The 6,395-nt window shown below is 37.0% G+C and overlaps 1 pseudogene; it reads left to right on the plus strand.

The window, feature by feature from the left end:
* The first annotated feature begins 510 nt into the window (after positions 1 to 510).
* Positions 511 to 1,529, plus strand: LOC102494922 (annexin A1 pseudogene; annotated as a pseudogene).
* Positions 1,530 to 6,395: the final 4,866 nt, after the last annotated feature.

Here is a 6,395-nt window from a genome sequence, read left to right on the forward strand (position 1 = left end):
CCAAATGGTATTTACTAACCATATTACAAAATCAAAAACAATGTGACTTCAAAGACACTTTTAACTCATTCAAAACTGGAGAAATCTTTTTTTTTTGTCTGTGTTTGTTTGGTTTTTGTTTTTGCCTCATCAAAGAAATGAAGATTATAAACATTATATAAATAAACAAGTTATATTTCTGTATATTTATAGAAATGTGTTTGTTCTCTGCTTTTAAATGTATAATACAATTTTTACATAAATGAATAATTTATTTACTTTTTGTTTACTGAGGTATAATTTACATAGAGTAAGAAATACCTCTTTCAGGTGTGCAATTCTATGGATTTTAATTAAATAGTTATTGTGAACCGGATTGTGTCCCCCCAAATTTATATATTGAAGCCCTAATCACCAATTGCTATATTTGGAAATAGGGCCTTTAAGAACTTAATTTAGGGTAGGACCTTCAGAGAAGAAGCTCTCTTTAGTTCCTTGGAAGAAGGTAAAATAAAAGATTCATCTCTCAAAATGGCAATGGTATCAAAATTCCTCAAGCAGACCTGGTTTATTGACAATCAAGAACAGGAATATGTCCAAACCGTAGAAACATCCAAGGGTGGCCCTGGGTCAGCGGTGAGTCCATATCCTAGCTTTGACCCATCCTCTGATGTCATGGCCTTGCACAAAGCCACCCCAGTTAAAGGTGTGGATGAAGCAACCATCATTGACATTCTCACTAAGAGAAACAATGCACAGCATCAACAGATCAAAGCAGCATACCTCTGAGAGCAAAAGGATAGCCCTTGGATGAAGCTCTGAAGAAAGCCCTTAGTGGTCACCTTGAAGAAGTTGTTTTAGCTCTGCTAAAAACTCCAGCTCAGTTTGATGCTAATGAACTCCAAACTGCCATGAAGGGACTTGGAACTGATGAAGACACTCTGACTGAAATTTTGGCATCAAGAAATAACTAAGAAATAAGAGAAATTAACAGAGTCTATAGAGAGGAACTGAAAAGAGATCTGGCCAAAGATATTACCTCAGACACATCTGGAGATTTTCAGAAGGCTTTGCTTTCTCTTGCTAAGGGTGACTGATCTGAGGATCTTGGAGTGAATGAAGATTTAGCTGATGCAGATGTCAGGCAGGGCCCTGTATGAAGCAGAAGAAAGGATAGAGAGGGGAAATGTGTTCATTACCATTCTTACCACCAGACGGAATACCCATCTTGGCAAAGTGTTTCAGAAAAACTCCAAGTACAGTCAGCATACCATGAGCAAATTTCTGGACCTGAAGTTGAAAGGCGACATTGAAAAATGCTTCACGGCCATTGTGAGGTGTGCTATAAGCAAACCAGCTTTCTTTGCTGAGAAGCTTCACCTGGCCATGAAGGGTGCTGGAACTCATCATAAAGCGTTGATCAGGATTATGGTTTCCCGCTCTGAAACTGACATCAGATGAAGTATGGTGTCTCACTTTGTCAAACCATTGTGGATGAAACCAAGGGAGATTATGAAAAGATTCTGGTGGCTCTTTGCGGAGGAAATTAAACATCCCTTTGATGATCTCGAGCATGATCAGAAAACTTTTTAATTAAATATTTTCATCCTATAACATAGGCTTAACTACGAAGTTTCTTCAGAGGATTATAGTCTGGCTCATAGCTTCCTGAACAATATAGCCTATAAGTCAGTTTTATACCACAACTCTGTATAATAGAGATAAGCTCATTTTTGAAAAAAAAATGTTTACCACAAGCTATAAAATGCCATAAACAAGTTGTTCTAGTAATATTACATGAGAAAGCTATTTATGTAACTGAAAATAAAATGATATTATAAGACCCCAAAAAAACCCACACTTAATTGGGTTAAAATAATGGGGCCTCAATCCAGTAGGACTGGTGTCCTTATAAAAGAGGAAAAGACACCGGGACAGTTGTGTATAGAGGAAGGCCATGTGAGACACAATGAGAAGACAATTATCTGCAGGCGAAGAAGAAAGAACTCAGAAGAAACTGACCCTGTAAGTGCTCCGATCTTGGACTGTCAGCCTCCAGAACGCTGAGAAAATAATTTTGCATTCTTTAAACTACCCGGTCTGTGGTTCTTTGTTATGGCAGCCCTAACTGACTAATACAGTTATGATAACTGCTGCAATCAAGGTATATCAGGGGACTTCAAAAGTTCATGAAAAGGGGATCAAACATGTGAGGCAGATCCACATGGAGGGTGGCCAGAGTTTCCGTTTTTATGGTGTACTTTTGAGAGTATTTGAGTAACAGCAAGAAAAAAGAGAAAGAAAGAAAGAAAGAAAGAGTGAGAGAGAGAGAAAGAAAGAGTGAGAGAGAGAGAAAGAAAGAAAGAGTGAGAGAGAGAAAGAAAAAGAAGAGAAAGAGAGCAAGAAATAGAGAAAAAGACAGAGAGAAAGAAAAGACATAAAGAAAGAAGAAAGAAAAGAAAAAGAAAGAGGAAGAAAGAAGGAAAGAAAAAAAACTAAAGAAGAAAAGAGGAAGGGCAATGATTTTGAGGAGAGTGTGGTAGTGAGTCAAGAATCAGAAGTTTGGGAAATTAAATGCACTCAAAATATAATACAATAGTTATTTTAGACCCCCTGCCCCAAATCTTGTCTACACAAATCTCTCCCTCATCTCTTTCCTAGGCCTTGGGTCAGAGTTGAGATAGTCATACTTCTCAGTTCCCAACATCCTATTACCCTTAGCCCGTGTGAGGTTTGCGCCTGCTTAATTATATGATGGTTATCAATTTATTCTGTATTGCAATGCCACTTTCATCCTCTCAGACTCTATCTCATGTGTTCATTATATGCATTTAGGTATAGATGCTTTAAGCATCCATCTGATGATCTGTATATTTTATGTTTTCAATTTATATGAAAGTATTGTGGATTAGAGCTTGAACTGTTTCTTTCACTCAGCACTGTTTGTAGGATATATATCTATGATGCCTAGTACTTTGGAAAATGTAAAGAACTCTACAAATATGTATTACTACTACTTCTAGTAACAACAGCAACAGTAATACTATCAATTTATGTGAAATCCTTTTGAGCATCTACTCTTTTCTAGGCAGTTCACTAAATGCTGGGTATAGAGAATGATTTTAAAGACACAGTTCCTTGGGACCAGCAGGTAGCGTGAAGGTTAGGGTCCTAGACTCCCACATGTCTGACCACTGTTCAAGTACCAGGTCTGGCAGCTTGCTTTCTCACTTTCTCTCTCTCTCTGGTCAAATTAAAATAAATAAGTAAATAAATAAAGTTAAATTAAAAAAAAAAAAGCCACAGCAGATGGCATCATGGTTATTTCACTGGACTCCTATGTAGTTGACTACAGTTCAAGTTCTGGACCTGGCAGCTTAAGACTTGCAATGGGCGCATGTCCGTGCATGCCCAAAACCTTGAGAGGAGAATGGAGGAGAAGGGATTGCTGCAGGGGTGATTTCTCACTTTCTGTTTCTCTGTCACTCTCTGTCTGGCAAGCACACATGCCCTATAACAAAAATCTCTCTTAAAAAAAAAAACAAAAACACAGTTCCTTATGAAGGAATATAGTAAACAAATAATTGCATAATTTGCTGTATAAATATGATTGCAACATGTCTAAAACTGAACTGAGTGGTACAAGAATATCTAATAGCCTCACCTTGAGACTCAGAAACAACTTCTCTGAGGTGGGGACACTTAGGCCAGACTTTTTTTCTCTTGAATTCAGACTCATGAAGGATCTATAAAAGCCACATATATTGGGCACATAACAGATGGGGTTTGCATTTTTTTTCCCCAAAGGTTAAGTTCGTAAAAAATAAGTCTAGGACTGAGTTGCAGAAATCAGGTCCAATGACTGCTTCGGAGACATGAGTCAAACCCAGATGACTGAGCAATGACTTAAAGCAACATAGATCATTTCAAATAGAAATAGCCAATGCTGTGAGGCAACTTCTTAATTCACGAGAGTGGCTGTCAGCAGCAGCTACACCAGAACCATCAAGATAAGTGATCATGGAACTTTTAACACCATACGTTGTGCCTATAGGTCTATTGTTTGCTTGGGGAGCAATTAGAGACAGTAATGGAATATCCAGATAAAACCTTAAGTCATTACTCTTAGCCTTACTATCAAATTAAATTATTGGCTTGAAAGAGACAAAAATATTCAAGTTCAAAATATGGAATGAATGCCCCAAAACTAAGTAGTGTCTGTTGCATTAATTTTCCTTTGATATAAAGTAGGAAGGAATCACAAAAGAGAAAACACACCATCTATCAACAGGACACCCCACCCTCAAAGTGTGGATATGCACATAGCAGGGAAATCCCAGCTCTGGACCCGTTCATCTCAAGAACAAACACCATCCTGTGCGTTAATAACATACACAAACACTTTTCTCTCTATGAGTTAGCCAGATAAAGCTCTTAAGAGCTGTCATTAGGAACATACTTTTTAAAAATGCAAGCCTATGTAGATATGGTTATTCTTCATTTAGAAAACATTTATGTATTTTCAAATAATGTAGATTTATTTGAAAACTGCCTGCTTTTATCTTTTCTCAATCTACTCCTATGTCATGAATTAATCACTTAAAAGCCTATGTCCTTGGGTCTAAGGAATAATATTACATTATAACTGCTTACCATTTTGCAATCCTCTTACTCAGAAATCTGAAATCATAAATTGCTACGGAGGAGTCACCAAAATGCTTCCTGTTTAATAGTGTCTAAAAGACTACAGGTCATGGCCTATTTCAAATGTATTTTGAAAGCCCCTCAATTTGCCTTTTTAATGTGTTGACATGAGTGGAAATTTAACACAAACAATGACTGAAAATTAATAAAATTTATCCTTATGCCCCAGAAGTAAGCCCACATAATTATATTTTAGTCTCATCACCTTTATTGAACCATTCTACTATGAAGGGGGTCTTCAAACAGTTTATGGAAAGTGCATATTATGAAAAAACCATGCATGGATTTCAACATTATTTTTTTGCACCAAAATAAATTCATCCTTTAATTCCATTTTTTCATGAAATGTTTGAAGTACCCTCATATACTCAAGAGAGAAACAAATGTGATCAAACACAGACTTAAAGAACCAAATTTTTATATTTCCAGCTAAAGAGGGATGAATAGTGTCTCTCCCCAATTTGTATCCTCCCTTGATCTTCGGAAGAATGTGACCTTATTTAGAAATGAGCTCGTTGCAGATATAATTAATTGGGTTCAGATGTGGTCATCCTGGAGTAGGATGGGACCTTCAGCCAATATGACTGGTATCCTATAAAGACAAGATATAGACCAGTTGGTGACATGGTGGATAAGGCAGCTGGATCCACATGGCCAATCATGTGGTTCAATCTCAAACCAACAGCGTAAAAAACATGCTGGGCATGTGAGTGTGCATGCACCAAATCTCAAAGCAAAGGAGAAATGGAGGAGAAAGCATTGTTGTGTAACCATCCCTCTTTTGTGTGTGTGTGTGTGGGGGGGATGTTTTCTCACCCTTTCTCTCTCTCTTCCTCTCTCTCTCTGGTGAGCTCATATGCCTCTGGCAAAACTTTTTAAAAATGATCATAAGAAGAGAAGACACAGAGCCACATCCACAGGGATATGCCATGTGGAAAAGGATGAGGTGCATCTATGAGACAAGAAATGCCAAAGATTAATAGCAGCCACCAGAAGCTCAGAGAGAAATTCATGAGAGATTTTCCTTCAGTGCTCCCAGAAGGAACTGCTCCTTCTAATACCTGGATTTCAGACTTCAAGCCCCTAGAACTGTGAGAGAATAAAGTTTCATGGGGTTGAGCCCTCAGTTTGTAATGGTTTATAATGGCAGCTCTAGAAAACAAACACGGATATGATGTTTTGATATTTGCTCTAAAATAATCAGAAATGAATTAAGCCTTGAGGTGGTAATTGTTGAAGCTATGTGATAGGTATGACAGGTTCATTCTACTATTCTCCCTACTTTTGAATGTGTTTAAAGTCTTTAAAATTTAAAATATATATATATATATATATATATATATCAAGTAAAATAAAGAGCCAAATTCTTAACCTTAGGCCCTTAAGTGGACTTCCAGCAATGGTTTATTAATCATGTTGTTATTAATTCGCCATATTGCTAAGTTCATTTGAAAGAAAGTAGGTCCCAAAGTGTTCATCAGATTCTCAAAGGTATCTGTAACTTCAGGAAACTTAAAGATCCTGTCTTGGTTCTAGAATAAGTCATATATAAAGATTAGATGATAAATTGTGAAAGGTGTAGTGGCACTTAAACATCATCTAATGAATTAGGTTTAACATTTTACTAATGAGAAAACTAAGGCATAACCAAAAAAGTGACTTTCCCCTAGCACATGAGAGAATTAACGATTGGCCACACCTATCCTGGGATT

This window comes from Tupaia chinensis, unplaced genomic scaffold (assembly GCF_000334495.1).
Source record: "Tupaia chinensis unplaced genomic scaffold, TupChi_1.0 Scaffold000416_1, whole genome shotgun sequence".
Classification (NCBI taxonomy): Eukaryota; Metazoa; Chordata; class Mammalia; order Scandentia; family Tupaiidae; genus Tupaia; species Tupaia belangeri.